General features: G+C 37.1%; 1 long non-coding RNA gene across 1 annotated transcript in view; it reads left to right on the top strand.

The window, feature by feature from the left end:
• Positions 1 to 18,867, top strand: part of LOC118766980 — a 165,187-nt gene that overhangs the window by 342 nt on the left and 145,978 nt on the right. The gene's annotated exons all lie outside the window — the stretch shown is intronic.

The raw sequence follows: 18,867 nt of genomic DNA, 5'->3' as shown, positions 1-18,867 counted from the left end.
TGCGACCATGCTCGGCCACAACCTTGAAATACGGAACAAATTAACCTCACTACTTATCTTTAAGTCTGGTACTAATTCGATCGGTCACTTTTGCTGAACCACTATGAGTTGGGGCTGTATACAAGCAACACTTGTTGTCAAGCGCTGGCTGGGGTCAAATACGTACGTACATACATACATACATACATACATACATACATGCATGTATACATGGTGGTGTATGTTTTCTACTCCTTATACAGAGTTTGACCACCTCCTGTACCTACACCTTGCGCCATCATGGCGTCTGATGTGGTTTTTAAACCAGACAATGTTCTGAAAAGACACCCACATAGATTGCACCTCTGATTAGGACCACCAAGAGCTGCAGATAAGTTCTGCTGTTTGTGGATTTTAACATGTCTTTTGAGGCCTCCGTTGGATTTTCAAACCATCTGGCATACACTGCATTCAAAAGTGTGCACAGAGATATAGTCAGAATAGTTGGTGGATGTTCGTTTTTCAAGCGTTCGCGGATGAGATTTGAGGCCAGCCAAAGACAGGCATGGTCTGTCACAGACTGTGCACACGAAAAGATCATTGTCATTCACCTTCTCGATCGTTACATTCTTCCTTACATCTCTTTTGGGTCTTACATGCGTTATCCTGGCCGCTTCAAATGCTTTTACTTCACTCACCACCTTTGTTCGCCATCCAACTCGATCCGAAGCAAGGGTTTCTATATCTTCTGGAACCAATCCAAGTGACTTCATAGTAGTCCTTATGCCGTCCTTAAACCTTTCTTTTTAGGTTTAGGCCGATAGCGTTTCCCCTCTGCAAGCCCATCATAAAACAGCTGTTTTGGCATGCGTTCATCAGCCATTCGAACAATATGGCCACACCATCTCAACTGGTTCCTCAAAATCATAGCTATAATTGAGGTGATGCCTGCAGATGCAAGGACATCTGTGTAAAAGAACTCCATTCAATTTTTAAAATCCGACGAAGGAATTTTTGCTGGAATTGTTCTTACAGTTTAAAATGTCTTTCACAACAAGCCCAAGTTTCATAGGAATACAACAGGGATGGTAAGGCAAATGATTTGTAAAGAGCCAGCCTTGTATTCTTGTTTATATGTCGCTGGCACTAAACGTGTGACTCCAAGCCACCAAATGCTTTTGCTGCTCTTTGAATTCGCATCTGTGTTTCTGTATCAAAATTTCCATCATTTTGAACAGAGCTTCCAAGATAGGCGAGCGAATCGACTACCTCAAGTAACTTTCCCTTAACAAAACTTTTAGTGGTGTTGCTAACAGCACCACACGCAGATTGATGCATTACAACGGTTTTTTTTCAAGTTGATGGTCAAGCCAAAATCATCAGAAACAGATACAAGAGATTGCAGACCTGTTTCAGAATGACTGACAAGATTGCAATCGTCAGCATACAATAGTTCCCTAATGAGTGAAGTAAAAACCTTCGTTTTGAATTTCAGTCTGGCCAGATTAAAAACATTCCCTGTTGTTCAATATTTTATGTAAATACCCTCCTCAGAGTTTTGAAAAGCATATGACAACACAACAGAAAGTATATTGTAAAGAGGGTGGGTGCATCAATATCTCCTTGCTTTACTCCATTTTCTAGAGCAAAAGATTCAGAGAGCCTACCACCAAAATTAACTCTAGCTTTCATATCTTGATGGAAGCCCTGACCTTGTTTATTTTTCTGGGCAACCTATTTTCCTTAGAATTAACCACAGAGCATTTCGATTAACAGTATAGAATGCTTTGCTCAAATCAACAAAGCAATGGTATAGAGCAAGATTCTGTTCAATGCACTTATAATTGTCTGACAGTAAAGATACAATCAGCTGTGACCCTAGAGGAACGAAAACCACACTGAGACTCAGACACTATGTTTGGAACTATAAAGGTATTTAAACGTTCTAAGAAAATGTGGGCAAGTACCTTTCCAACCACAGCCAAAAGCGAAATCCCACGAAAATTACCACACAGATCCTTTGGCCCCGATTTATACAAAGATACTAAAATGGCATCAGTCCAGTCTTGAGGCCCTTTATCAGTTCTCCAACAGTGACAAATTAATATATTTAAGAGTTCATACATTTTATCACCCCCATATTTCAAGATTTCTGCACAGATTCCATCAGACCCTGGAGACTTATTGTTATTCAGCTTATTCACAGCTAAATAAATGTCATTTAGAGTTGGTTCAAATGCCATCTCTTCTATAACTGGAAGATGTTCAATTTTTTTCTATCGTCCTCATGTCAGCAGATGACGGTCAATTCAAAAGTGCAGAAACATGTTCTACCCAGTGCTTATGAATAGAAGTGATATCAGTCAGAAGAAAAACATTTTCTGTTCTCACTGGAGCTATTGAAGAAGATTTTGGGCCATATACCGCCTTAACATGAGAGTACAAACCCTTGGCATCATTTCTATCAGCTGCTCCTTGTACCCTTTTGTTCTATCATTTCACCATTTCTGTTTAATTTTCCTTAGAGCAATCTACACCTTCCTTTACAGCTTTCTGTAAGTTTCGTTTGAGTTGGGGTTCAAGAACTGAGAAAGAATTGTATTGCCTAAGTTTTGTTTTTCTAACAGTAGATCATGAATTTCTGCTGATCTGAGAACCAGTCACTGGATTTATGAGATTAAATCCCACTGACGGATTTGCAGACTGAAATAATTTTGTTTTGAAGTCATCCATAGATTGTTTCTATTATAGTATTGTGGAATCTTTGCAAGTTGCTTGATAATTTAAATTTTGCAACATTTAACTTTTTGGATACTTTAGGACCAGACTGTCGATTTTTAGGCATTATCGAAAAATCTATTTTTCCACGGAGTAGATGATGGTCAGTCCAGTTCTCTGTCAGTTCTCTCATGACACGAACGCTAGAAACGTATTTCATACCACGTTCTCCTGATCAGAATATAATTTATGAGATGCCAGTGCTTAGATCTTGGGTGCATCCAGGTGGTTTTATATCTATTTTTCTGCTTAAACAGGTCGGTCTTCAGTGCTACTGGTAACCTGTAATCCAGCAAAATGTATCGCGTGGTCGGATCGTCGGCGACTAAACTTGCAACCCCACCAGGCTTGCTTGGTGAGGAGGGTTTTGTTGGACACCTTGCGGGATGAAGAAACATACATACATACTTTCTAAATTGAAAACGCTTCCCTTTTTGCAGGTTACTAACTGATGAACCCCTTGTGCAACACTTACATGTCGCAATCAAATCACATTTTCCGGAAATAAATATTTGATTCAACACCATATATTGAGTGCTTTCTCCAGTTACTGCTCATTCATTTCTGATATTGAAAACATATTATATGAATGTGTGTGCGCGTGCAATATATATATATGTGTACATACGCGTACATATTTTCACCTATAGGCAAGTACATTGAAATTTTGCATGTGCAGTCATTTATATCTCTATAGAGTAAGTGGCAAATTACAGCTCTGAATTAATTGTGGTTTCTGATTTACAGGTGTTTGAACTGAGTCAAGTGTGAAATGGAGCCTGTTCAGTGTCGAGCAGTGATCCGGTTTTTGTATTTGAAAGGACGCACACCACGGGAGACTTTTGATGAAATGAAAGTAACTTATGGTGATGATGCCCCATCATATGACCTTGTAAAACGCTGGCATTGTGAATTCAAACATGGTCGGAACTCTGTGGAAACAGCTCCCAGATCTGGTCGCCCCCTTCTGCCATTGATGAGGCATCTGTCCGTCAAGTTGAGGCTGCCATTTTGGAAGATCGACGCATAATTATTCGCCAAACAGCCCATGAGGTCAAGATTAGTATCGGGTCTGTGGAAACTATCATTCATGACCATTTGCATATGCAAAAGGTGTCTGCCAGATGGATTCCCAGGTTGCTCACGCCTTTCCAGAAGCAAGAACGCGTCGAGTGCTCGAGGGTGAATTTGGAGATGTGCCAAGAAGATGAGTCAAAATTTTTCAAAAGACTGATTACACAGGATGAAACCTGGGTCAATCATGATGATCCAGAGACCAAAGCCCAGTCAATGCAGTGGAAGCACCGTGACTCACCTCCTCCAAAGAAGGCAAGGGTGCAGCCCTCCGCTGGCAAGGTCATGCTCACAGTCTTCTGGGACCAGGACGGAGTAGTGATGACAGATTTCCTGGCAAAGGGTACCACAATTGCAGGAGCCTATTATGCTTCACTTTTGAGGAAATTAAGTTATCAAAATCAAGAGGCGGGGCAAGATCAGCAAAGGCATCCTCCTCCTGCAGGACAACGCTCCGGTCCACAACTCGCTTGTCACCAGATCAGAAGCACAGGCGTATGGCTATGAACTCCTCCCTACTTTCCTGACCTTGCACCCTCTGATTTTCACCTCTTCCCAATCATGAAGTTGTTTTTGAAAGGAAAGCGTTTCCAAGATGAGGCAGCCTTGATTTCTAAAGTCACGTTGAGGTTGGAGGACCAAGCTGGGTTCTTCTACAAAAACGGTCTCCAGAGCCGCATCAAACGATGGGAGAAATGCGTAACTCTGGGTGGTTCCTATGTAGAAACAGACTAATAACTGTGCCAAGTTTCGTTGCTCTACTGCTATGGGAAGTGGGTCAGGGGCATTACTTATTGAACGCCCCTCGTATCTATCTTTTTCCAACTAGAATCAGTTTTTCCTATGTTAGTGATAGTATATAGGGGAATGACAATCTCTTTTCTGTTTATAGGTGTAGTGTAGCAGAAGTAGAAATGTATTGGAAAATATTATTTAAACTCTTTCGAAATCATGGTCTATCAATCACAATAGAAGCAGATTACAGATCAGCTAATTTTCTAGATATATCAAGATTCAATGTAGGATTATGTATACCGTTCCATAAATCAAACGATTTACAAGTATGTATATGTCTGCAACATAGACCAGGACTCAAGGTACAGGTACATAAGGTGCGAGACACGAACAATTTCCTGAAGTGACAACAACACAGCTATTGAAGGTAAATCAGACGTTAGATTTGGTAGTAGTACCAGTAATAGTAATAATGTTAACAGTGATAGTAATGGTCCTTTCTACAACTGGACTAAGGTCAAGCATTTTGTGGATGAGGCTTAGACAATTAAAACGATCCCAGTGCTCAATCAATTGTTACCCATAAGAATTTGTTCAGGCGTGCTAACGATTGTACCAACTCTAAGCACATTAATAATTGTTGTAATAATAATAGTAGGAACTGTAATAGTAACAGTGTTAATTATATTATAATAATGACAGTAATATCATAGAGATAGTAGTATAATTGTTGTTGTTTGTTCCTTCTCGAGCCACGCCTGGCTCATAAGGGCCGGTTTCCCGGTTTCCTTGGCGTATAGGTTCCCCACCTGGATGGGACGTCGGTCCGTCGCAGGTGAGCTGCAAGATGCAGGAGGGAAGAGTGAGAGAAAGTTGTGGCGAAAGTGTCAGCAGAAGTTCGCCATTACCTTCTGCCGGAGCCTCGTGGAGCATATGTGTTTCGCTCATAAACACTCATCACCCGGTCTGAGATTCGAACCCGCGATCCCTCGACTATGAGTCCACTCCTCTAACCACTAGGCCACATGCCTCCACTAGTAGTATAATTAGTAATAGTCAAATAGAGGATATAACTGTAGTTGTTATGCTAAAAGTAATGATAGTCATAAGCGCCCTTTTGAAAATAAATGTCTACGTAGAGACATAGCACATCAATGTTCTGTCAAACACAAGGCAATATATACCAGTATACAGGTATGACAGAGGATCACTTCGATAATTGATGGAAAAGCATCATTTCTTCATTCCAGAATAAGAACGAAACACCTTAAATGAAAGGACAAATTTGTCACCTCAATAAAGACAATGTAAGATGCTCATTCTTTTGTTCATTACTGTAGGCAGCCTTTCCTTATGATGGAGATGATCAGGATTGTACTTCTGTATCGAAATTACCCCCAACTGGATATTATAATGTAAGGACAACATTATTAATAAACATTCCGTAATAATTATTAGATTTCACCATTGTTTTAGAAAAAACATTTTGCAAGAACTATTGAACTGCTATTGGATATGGGATTGATTAGCCAGAATGTTAAACGCATCCATTCCCAACTTCCTTCGCGATTTCTTTGATATCTGGAGACATTGACACAGCTTGTGGAAATTACTAGATTTGCCTGGCTATAGAGAGCGTTGTTTGGTACATTGTATTCAATTATGCGGATTAATACACTATCCGAGGGAAATGGACATCATTATTTCTACGACGTAAAACCTGTCTTTATGTACTTGTTTTCTTTGATTGTATTAATTTTACACGAGCATTTTCTTTAATTTTTTAATTAGAGATACACTCAGTAATGAGAACACAATGTAACCAGATGAACCGGATGAGTCTGACTTTCGAGTCGTCAATGAGAATGAGTAACCATTATATATTCAAGAAACATGAATATGTATGTCTATCGATAGCAATTAATATCCGTAATGCGCTTATATCTATGACAACTACATATAGGTGTGTGTAGATATCAGTAGCGATATGTCTAGGTGAACTTGCAAATAGATATGTATGTGCATAAATATGTAAAAGTTTGCATGTGTATGCGTAAATATATGTACCTATTGTGCATATATGTGTGTGTGTATGTGTATGTGTGTGTATATATATATATATATATATATATATACTCTTTTACTTGTTTCAGTCATTTGACTGCGGCCATGCTGGAGCACTGCCTTTTAGTCGAGCAAATCGACCCCAGGACTTATTTTTTGTGAGTCTAGTACTTATTCTATCGGTCTCCTTCGCCGAACCGCTAGGTGACGGGGACGTAAACACACTAGCATCGGGTGGGGTGGGGGCAAACACAGACACACAAACATATAAACACATACATATACATATACATATATACATATATACGACGGGATTCTTTCAGTTTCTGTCTACCAAATCCACTCACAAGGATTTGGTCGGCCCGAGGCTATAGAAGAAGACACTTGCCCAAGATGTCTCGTAGTGGGACTGAACTCGGAACCATGTAGTTAGTAAGCAAGCTACTTACTACACAGCTACTCCTACGCCTACTATATATATATATATATATATATATATATATATATATATATATATATATATATATATATATATTATATAAAATCCGTTCTGTCTGTGTGTCTTCTAGGATCTCGGGCATCCTCCATCCGATTGCGCTCAAATTTGATATGTAGATACCAACGGTAGCAGGGCGTGTATAAATCTTGAAAAAAGTTACTAAAATCGATTCCAGGTGAGGATGCGATCGATAAAGCCGTGGGAATGTGCATTTGTACGCGCAAGTATATCAGCTGTACGTGAGAAAAATGCACGTGCAGTTTTCGCCAAAAAACCGGCTGTCTTGACAAAATGCCACATAATGCAGTATATTTAAGAGACCAAAAATGTAAGAAGCAAAAGAGATATTTTCTTCAAACTTGCCATGAAGGAAGAAAAGACTATTTGATTTTTCAAGAAGTGTATTTTATTTGCCTTAATTTAGGTTAAATCAGTGTTTCTAAAAGGGGAGGCCTATGGGTCGGTCGGATAAGTTGTTTAGAGAAAATTTTGTTTAAATGTTTGACAACTCAGCACCGTCCGTTGTACGGGGGGGGGCCTTATGGTCGTATACATATATATATATATATATATATATATATATATATATGTATGTATTTATATTAGAAAATATATACGCGTGTATGAGCACAGACACACACACACATACACACATGTATATATATATATATATATTGTCGAGGTATATGCAGCTGATGAAGACAAATCAAATCTACGATGGCAAACGTATTTGAAGAGTCTGAAACTGGTACTGCATTATCCGTTTCTAGATTTTTCATTTTTCAGATGTTCTTCCTAGAGGTAAGACAAATTTTTTTCATGTTTGTTGCACACACACGTCTTTACTAGTATATACGCATTGAAGCTATACAATAGCGTCGTATTTATTACGCTCGCTATTTTCCAGTAAATATCGGTACTTCGTTGTACCATTTATTTACTTTGATATGTATATGTATATATATATATATATATATATATATATATATATCGATATGTATATATCTATGTATATACGTGTAGATACGTGCATGAAAATATAGAGGTATGCATGTTTATGTGAGTGTACATATCGAGGTGTATGAGGTGGACTTCAAAGCATGTGAGCGGAGCATGGGTGTAATTTATGTACAATCATGTATGAGAGTCAGAATATGAATTTAGTAAGAGGTGAATATTTCCCTCAAAACCTCTTCATAGGGGCCTTAGTAATATCGTATATATGTGTAAACTACCCTGTTTATTGTAAAACACACACACATATACATACATATATATATATATGTGTGTGTGTACCGTTGGCGATTTTTTCCCTCTGTCTTCCCTTCCCTGGATCTTTCCTTCTCCTATGGTTCCGATGAAGAGCTCCGCTCGAAACGTTAAACCCTCCTTCTTTCCTTCTTTCCTGGACGTCCAAAAATACTATATTTGTTCCACGTCCTCGCGTTGTTGTGTTTTTTGTGCTTTCTTGTTTGGATTAACTTTATATATATACTAGCAGAATTGCCCGGCGATGCTCGGGGCTGAATTGCTTGAAAGTACTGTTAATGATTGCACTGAATTATGATTATTCAGGCAAATATTAATATAAGTTTATGGTGGGAGATAAGGACTTAACGATCAAACGTGTGCCATTGCATTGTTTTGGGGAAACCAAATTTCTAATGAGCATTATAGGGGCACCAACTTTAAGTTTGAGAATGTGTGGTGGTAGTCCGGGGGTGGGGTGAAAGGAATTGAGTACCTCTATTGGATAGTTGCTGACGTCTTCTGGGTCAGGAGTTGTATCGATAGACTTATATACATAGACATCCCCAGGAATGTTCCACGTCCTCGCGTTGTTGTGTTTTTTGTGCTTTCATCATTAATATGGTGAACAGTTTTATTCCTCGGGGCCAGTATAGCCTTTTTGCCAATCCAATCCATATTCTGATAATTAGCTTGTAGATCTGGGAACACTGCATCTCTGAGATCAGAAGGAATTTCAACAATGGTACAAATGGAATCGATGGCAATATTACCATTTTCATTCCCTGGTATTTTGCCTTCGCCAAGTGCAAGGAGGGTGTGAGAAAATGCTGCTGATGTGATATCACGTCGCATATGAGCACGCATATTGGTGTGAAGTTTGAGAGTCTTCACCAGTGGCCACAATGTGGATGACTTAAGACACGCACTTACTGCATCAGCTCTAGTCCCTTTGGGAATAACGGGAAGTGTTTACCGGAAGTCCCCTGAAACAAGAAGTGTTATGCCTCCCATGGGAGCTGAGAGTGTTTGATGTCTCTGAGAGATCTATCTAGTGCCTCAAGAGCACCTCTGTGGGCCATCGTGCATTCATCCCAAACGATAAGCTTGCATCGTCTGAAGACTTCTGCCTGATCGGAGCTGTTACTGATGTTGCAAGTTGGTGTCTCAGTCTTTGCTAAGTCAAGCGGGAGCTTGAAAGTGGAGTGAACTGTCCTGCCGCCTGGCAACAAAGTAGCCGCAATTCCAGATGATGCCACAGCTAGGGCAATGTCTTGTGTTCGCCTAATCTCAGCCAATATTAATTTGTTGACAAAAGTTTTCCCAGTGCCCCCAGGAGCGTCCAGGAAAAAAATCCCCCCAGCTTTGGCCCGGACTGAATTAACAACGGAGTTGTAAGCGAACTTCTGTTCTGGAAGGAGCTTTGGCTCATTGTCGACTATGTACTCGGCAAGCTCGTCAATATTAAAACATGTCTCACGCAGCAAATGTGAAGACAGAGTGTGTGTGCCTTCCCGGTTTGTTGAAGGTAGGCCATAGACCGGCAAGGCACTACCGCCCATATCAAGTACAGTATCTTCGAACGTAGTTTGTTACCACACAACCACACCTGCCCCTATGTATGTGTGTGTGTGAGTGTGTGTGTGTGTGTGTGTATGGGTAGATATATTATGCATGTATATATGTGTATATATATATGAGTACATATTACATGTACATCTATATATATATATACATCTACACATAAAATACAAAATACAAAGTTATATCTTGATATCGATAGTGATAACAATACACAAAATATATAACAGACTGGAATTGTAGGCCCGTCTCTTGCAATTTCGATCAATTGGATCTTGTCCTCCCTCTTGTATAGAAGTGTACGGCTGCAGCGAAATTCATTTTTGGACTTTCTTCTATCGAAGGCATTTTAACAAAAATGCTTCCGTAAAGACAGTAAAAATATTGTCAATTTCCCCAAAGAGGGACACAATTCAATTTTTAAACAATAACCAAAGCCCCTTCTCCGAAAGGGGGAGGGTTGCGGTTTACAATTATTTAACAAATGCAACACAACAACGTTTCCCTGACGAGGAACCAAGAAACGTGATTACAATAGTTAAACAGTAATAATAATAACAACAAACCTTTTTAATTTATCCCCATTTATGTGAAAGCACTTATTCAAGTTCAAGTCATTGATGCAATTTTATACAAATTGCTAATACACACACACACACACACACACACACACACAATAAGGGTGAAAAATTGAATATTAATTTGATTAATATGAATTGAAAAGCAGTGGTGTAGCATATAAGACCATAGCGGATCTTCCTCTAGCAAAATAACGACCAGTATTAATGACTCATCCCTGTTATATAAATACTTTCATTTTAATTGTTGCACACTTGCAAAGAGAAAGGAGGAGAAAGTGTAGTGGTAATGGAAGGAGTGAAGCACTTGAAATGAGAGAGGCAAATCGTAAAATATTGAGTTGTCTCGAATTTTTGCTAAATTGGGGGTCAAATTGAAAAAACTTTATATGCCATGACCCAATGGAATCTACTTAGAAAAATCATAGGTAAATTCCAATTGAAGAAATTCTATATTGTACAATTGTATAAAAAACGAACGATTTGGGAGGCAGAGGAAATCTGCCTTTTATCATAAGACTAGCAGAATTGCCCGGCGTTGCTCGGGGCTGAATTGCTTGAAAATACAGTTAATGATTGCACTGAATTATGATGATTATTCAGGCAAATATTGATATAAGCTTACGGTGGAAGATAAGGACTTAACGATCAAACGTGTGCCATTGTATTGTTTTGGGGAAACCAAATTTCTGATGAGCATTATAGGGGCACCAACTTTAAGTTTTAGAAAGTGTGGTGTTAGTCCGGAGTGCTCAAAGGAATTGAGTACCTCTATTGGATAGTTGATGACGTCCTCTGGGTCAGGAGTTGTATCGATAGCCTGATATACATAGACTTCCCCAGGAATGAGTTTTAGCATTTCATCATTAATATGGTGAACAGTTTTATTCCTCGGGGCCAGTATAGCCTTTTTGCCAATCCAATCCATATTCTGATAATTAGCTTGTAGATCTGGAAACACTGCATCTCTGAGATCAGAAGGCGTCTTAACAATGGTACAAATGGAATCGATGGCAATATTACCATTTTCATCCCCTGGTATTTTGCCTTCGCCAAGTGCCAGGAGGGTGTGAGGAAATGCTGCTGATGTGATATTACGTCGCATATGAGCACGCATATTGGTGTGAAGTTTGAGAGTTACTTCCCTTTATTAAAAAAATATGCATTAAAATGGAAAAAAATGATGGTAAATTATTTGTAAAATCATAGACTCATCGTAGACGCGCGCTAATACCCAGAAGGGCTCGATATGAATCACGACTATAAGATACCCGGTTTTGGTTAAACTGCATCGCAAAATGTGGGAGTAGTTGGGAATCTAAATTGGAGTAGACAGACACACAAGCTTTCTTTTATATATAAATATTTTCGTCCTAAAAAACTTTGTATGGATTGAATGGTTACCTCTATGGAAATATATACACGCACATTATACATACATGTGTGTATAGATGAATATATAAATACATTTAAATATCTATATACACTTTTGGGCGATCTTTCTGTTTCTTAGAGATAACTTTATCCCGTCCGATTCGTTCCAAAATTTACAGGGACACGTAGAGTGAGGTGACGATGCTCGTGGGCTACCTTAGAAATCCCTATCTTAAAAGGTGTGGTTGCTATGGGCCATCTTCCTCACTCACCCTATTTCCTCCAGTACCCTGTCACTCCTCTTCATTTGACAAACCACTACGGTTATTTAATGTAAAGTCTTCCTCAAATAACTCTCTCGCTATTTACTCTCTTCCAAGAACATTTTCACTCACTCTTATCTCTTAGCTTCCCATACACTTTACTCATGTATCTATCAGCGTGATAGACAGAAACAAATATTACATCGCCATCGCCATCGCATTCTATTGTCTACCTGTCAACACACACACAGTGAATTACTTTCACTTTATTCGTTGCACACTGTGTGTGCGTGTGCGTGTGGTGTAGACCACACTAAGTGAAGCATTTGACTCATACACCACAATGTGAGTTTTCTCTAAATTTTGCTTAATTGGGGTTGAAATTTTAAAAAGTGGACCTGGCAAAACCCGATGCATTCTACTCTTAAAAATGCTAGGTAAATTGTAATTGAAGAAATCCTATATTGTAGATTTCTATAAGAGACAAAGGGAGGCAGATAAAATCTGCCTTTTATAATAAGACTAGCAGTATCGCCCGGCGTTGCTCGGGTTGTAAGGGAAATAACTATATAAGCATTTTTAGAGAGTTATAGCCAAAAAATAGCAAAAAAATGCATTAAAAATTGAAAAAAAATTAAGGTAAATTTTTTTTTAAATCGTTGACACATCGTAGATATTTTTAGAGAGTTACTTCCCTTATATAAAAACGAAAAAATGCATTAAAAGGGAAAAATATGATGGTAATTTTTTTTAAATCGTAGACTCATCGTAGACGCACGCTAATACCCAGAAGGGCTCGATATGAATCACGACTATAAGATACCCGCTTTTGGTTAAACTTCACCGCAAAATGTGGGAGTAGTTAGGAATCTAAATCGTAGGAGACAGACACACAACTTCACTCTTATATAAAGATGCTTTTTTTTCAGTCATAGAGTTAGATTTATGAAGGTCTTCAGTAGAAAATCCTTCGAATTCTGACTCGCTGCTTGATATAATGAAATTTTGTCAGAATTACAAATTTTGAAAACACAATAGGAACAAATTTCGGAAAAAAATCTCCCATAATTCACGGAATTAAAATTACACTTCGATTTTTGTACAAAACTGTAGTTGAAGTGTTTACGAAGTATAATACGTGTTTTCACGAATGTACTAAAGAGATTTGCTCTGATATTCTCATTTAAATATGAATAGGTAAATTCGGGCGGCTTGGTAACGAAAGGGTTAAACGGATGCATACATTTATTAATCTCTTATTATAATAACTATATATAAGTGTCGTCTGTTTATACGTAAACACTGTTTCATACTGCAATTATATATACATATATCTATATATAATATTATATAATAAAATATATACAGAGTAAAATAAAAACCAATTTACCTTTTCTGTCCGTCCGTGTGTCTTTGCAAATGTGTTGGAATGATAAGTGAGTTGTGTTTTGGCGCCTTTTTTACTAATAACAAACACACACGTGTTTGTATGTAGCTGTATGTGTATGTAGTTGCATGTAGTTGTATATGTATGTGTATGCGTGTGTGTGAGGAATGACACACACACACTCACGCACGCACACATGTACATCAATGCTTTCGGTGTGATATGTTAAAATATTGAGTTTTCTCGAATTTTGTCTTAATTGGTGGTAAAATTGAAAGAAATTTTTTATGGCATCACCCACTGAAGTACTCTGAAAAATCATGGGTACACTCTAATTGAAGAAATTGTGTGAGGAGTAAATCGCTATGTATTTATCTGTTTCTGTTTGCTGTGTTTTTTTATTTTTGAGTAGTGGTTTAAATACTTTCAGTTTAGTCTTCCTCAAATCACTCTGTCGCTATTTACTTTCATTTTATTCGTTGCACACTGTGTGTGTGCGTGTGCGTGTGGTGTAAACCGCATTAAGAAAAGCATTTGACACACACACCAGAATGTGAGTTTTCTGTAAATTTTGCTTAATTGGAGTTTAAATTTTAAAAACTGGACCTGGCATGACCCGATGCATTCTACTCTTAAAAATGCTAGGTAAAAATTGAAGTAGATATTCTCATATGGCTAACCACAAAGGGGGAGGGGTGTTACTGTAGCTTTTTACGTTCTGAGATTTAATAATAAATTTTAAAGAGTTACTTCCCTTATATATGTCAAAAATGGATTAAAAATGGGAAAAATTGATGGTAAATTTTTTTAAATCGTAGACTCATCATAGACGCGCGCTAATACCCAGACGGTCTCGATATGAATTACGACTATAAGATACCCGGTTTTGGTTAAACTGCACCGCAAAATGTGGGAGTAGTTAGGAATCTAAATCGTAGGAGACAGACACACAACCTCACTTTTATATATAAAGATTTCCTCTATTTACATAATATTGAGGTCTCTTTCTTTCTTTTGTTATCTTACTGTTTTTACCAATATACATATATATATATATATATATATATATATATATATAGTTGCAGAGATGTACTTGCATAGCAAGTGACTTGATCTGAGATCGTGTGCTGGAACGAAAACAGTTGGAGCGTTGAAGGTGTTTATAAGCCATTTAAGAAACACACAAAAACCGTTAGATTCACTTCAACATTTAAATTTAATTTGCCAAAATATTTTCGTCGCTTTGAGACCGCGACCTGTTAGCACGATATTTTTGTCAGTGAACAGGTCGCGGTCTCAAAGCGGGGAAAATATTTTGGCAAATTAAATTTAAATGTTGAAGTGAATCTAACGTTTTTTGTGTGTTTCTTAAATGGCTTACAAACACCCTCCACGCTGCAATATATATATACACACATATATATATATGTATATATGTATGTATGTATGTATGTATGTGTGTATATGTGTATGCATGTATGTGTGTGTGTGTGTGCGTGTCTGTGCTTGTGATTGTCCTCCACCACTGCTTGACAACGAATGTTGGTTTGTTTACATCCCTGTCACCTAGTGGTTTGACAAAGGAAACAGATAGAATAAGTACAATGCTTACAAAAATAAAACTGGAGTTGATTCATTAAACTACAATTCTTCAAGGCATTGCCCCAGCATGGCCACAGACCAATGGCTGGAAAAAGCAGAAGAATAAAAGAATACATTCTCTGCTTTGGTCTTATGTTCAAGGCATGAGAAAGCTTGAGTTTACATGAGAAGGCCTAACAGACCTGGTAGAAACAGCAGCCAAATCTCCCTCAAATCACACCTTACTGTCTTATGTATGTATATATATATGAGCCAATGAGGGGGACCTCTACATGGTAGCTAGACCTGGTAGAAATAGCAGCCAAATTTCCCCCAAATCACACCTTACTGTCTTATCTATGTATATATGTATGTATGAGCCTATGAGGGAGACCCCTACATGGCAGCTAGACATGGTAGAAATAGCAGCCAAATCTCCCTCAAATCACACCTTACTGTCTTATGTATGTATATATATATATATACAAGCCACTACGGTTATTTAATGTAAAGTCTTCCTCAAATCACTCTCGCTATTTACTCTCTTCCAAGAACATTTTCACTCACTCTTATCTCTTAGCTTGCCATACATTTTACTCATGTATCTATCAGCGTGATAGACAGAAACAAATATTACATCGCCATCCCCATCGCCATCGCATTCTTTTGTCTACCTGTCAACACACTCACAGTGAATTAGTTTCATTTTATTCGTTGCACACTGTGTGTGCGTTTGCGTGTGCTGTAAACCAGACTAAGAAAAGCATTTGACATACACACCAGAATGTGAGTTTTCTGTAAATTTTGCTTAATTGGAGTTTAAAATTTAAAAACTGGACCTGGCATGACCCGATGCATTCTACTCTTAAAAATGCTAGGTAAATTGTAATTGAAGAAATCCTATATTGTAGATTTCTATAAGTGACAAAGGGAGGCAGATAAAATCTGCCTTTTATAATAAGATTATAATAAGATATATATATATATATATATATATATATATATATATATATATATATATATATATATATATATATATATAATTAGACGAATTTATCTGTAAATGTAATATGTGCGAATTATTCGGTAGACATGATAAAACTCCGAGAAAAAAAAACAGAGGGTTAAGAGTAAAAATACAGAAAAAAGGCATAAGGGAGTATACAAAGAGCAAACCACGTCTATATACGCACATACACTTATACACGCGCACACACACGCCTATATGCGCACATACCTGCACACGTCTATACACGCACACACACCATCAATGGAACTATACTCAAAGAAACTTTTGGAGAAAATTACAGACCTGATTAAGCGCATGAGATGGAAGGTATTATCCATATAAATCAAATGGGGTGATTATAATCGCCCCATTTGATTTATATGGATAATACCTTACTAAACTCTGGTACCTATATATATATATATATATATATATATATATATATATAGAAGAAGAAAAAATGGAGTTAACGCAGGTGTAAAAATCTCTTGCAAATTATATCTTCTCATAATAACAAACTGTTAAATATTAATACATTTACTAATACTAACATTAATTTAGCTAATACCATCCAACCCTCTAGAAATATTAATAACAAGGTTATTGTATCTGAAGTCAATTCCAATAGAATTAAGTTTATGTCAAGTAACTCTAAGATTAAAAATTCTATATACCAGTGTATAATCAGTACTCGTAATAAAGTACGATTTTCATTGGAAGCACATCGTTAGAGTTATCTAAAAGAATTTCTATCCATTACTCAACATTTAGGGATAGAAATAAACGGAATAGTACCGGTCTCAGCAAACTGATTTGGGACTTAAAAGACCACAATGAACAATTTCATTTAGAATGGTTGATCCTCTCAATTTCGATACCATATCACAAAGGCAAGAAATTCTGTCTTCTCTGCAATTCTGAGCTATTTTTCATTATTTTTTCTAAAAATACTCTAGTAAACACGGTTATAGAGCGAGCATACAATATAGGCATTGGCAAAAACATACATTTAGTGCATATAAGTAGTCTCTATCATTATATATAATTTAAACTTTAATTTCCTTTATATTTAACATTCACTATTAATATCCCTACTCTTTCTGTTAGCTACTTATTACGTTATATCATATAACGTTTTTTAAACAATATTAATAGCGTTCTGTCTATCGCTATACAAATCCATCATTTTTTGCTAAAATGTCGTATTGACGAGTTTCGTTTTTTTCACTTTCCCGAAGAGAAGATTGCATTGTTTATACCATTTATTCTTTTGAATAGTATCAGTGGAATTTTCGAAACATGTGTCGAAAGTAAAATATTTGTTTGCACCTGCGTTAACTCCATTTTTTATTCATATTATTCAAATATTCAACGTAAACACGAAGTTTCTACCTTTATAAACAAGGAGTTACAACACCTTTACTTGTGAGATTTTTGATGCCCTGGTAACTATTTATTTATTTTTCCGTGTTAATTGTTAACAAGGTAAAAATACACTCATATATATATATATATATATATATATATATATATATATATATATATATATATATATATATATATATATATGTATGTATATATATATATATATATATTATTATTATTATTATTATATATATATATATATATATATATGATAATAATAATAATAATAATAATAATAATAATAATAATAATAATAATAATAATAATAATAATAATATTAGGGAGTATGGCTCCAAACTTACAGGGAAAAATTACATTTAGGATTAAATCAAATTTCACAGTATAAATATATAAAATATGAATTAGAGATAAAACCACTATTAGGCAACTCAAACAGTTTGAGTTGCCTAATAGTGGTTTTATCTCTAATTCATTTATATATATATATATATATATATATATATATATATATATTTTATTTTTATTTTATTTTATCTAGTTTTAGCTCACGAGCTGTGGCCATGCTGGGGCACCGCAATTTGGTGTTGCTACATGATTTTACTTCACAAATGCTTTTTAGCTATTGCCATTTGGTGCATGAGAGAGTTCGATGCAGCTGCCCTCATCTGCACCTCCTGCCGTGAAGTTGGTTCATCTTGGACACCTGGCAGGAAGAGATCCAGTTTTATTTTAAAGACATCTGCATCCACCCCATGCAGGTCTCTCAGGTTCTTCGGGAGGATATTGAAGAGCTGTGGGCCTCTGAAGCCCAGGCTATCACAGTATCTTGTCCTACATCTTGATGGTAAATTTGGAGTCCTTGGCACTATGCAGTGGCGCCCAGTTCTGGTATTTGTGTAACTCCCGATGCCAAAGTTTAGGACAAGTCCTTCTAGGATCTTCCAGATGTATATTATGGCATGTCTTTCTCGCCTACGCTCTAAGGAATAGAGACTTAATCTCTTGAGTCTTTCCCAGTAGCTTATATGCTGCACAGAGGCTATCTTCTTCGTGTAGCTTCGTTGGATCGCCTCAAGTTCTGTGATTAACTTGACACTGGATGGTGACCATAGCTGAGAGCAATAGTCAAAGTGGTTTAGGACAAGTGTCCTCCAGAGAACCATCATGGTTTCCTGGTCTCTTGTTCTAAAGGTTCTAAGAATTCATCCGGTCAGCCGCCTACATTTCATTGCCAATTTAGCAACATGCACATGAAAGGTTGCATCATCACTCATGTAAATACCCAGGTCTCGCACTGATTGTGCTTCTGGGATTGCAATCCCTCCAGGTCC

This window comes from Octopus sinensis, linkage group LG18 (assembly GCF_006345805.1).
Source record: "Octopus sinensis linkage group LG18, ASM634580v1, whole genome shotgun sequence".
Classification (NCBI taxonomy): domain Eukaryota; kingdom Metazoa; phylum Mollusca; class Cephalopoda; order Octopoda; family Octopodidae; genus Octopus; species Octopus sinensis.
This window is presented reverse-complemented; position numbering and strand designations above follow the sequence as displayed.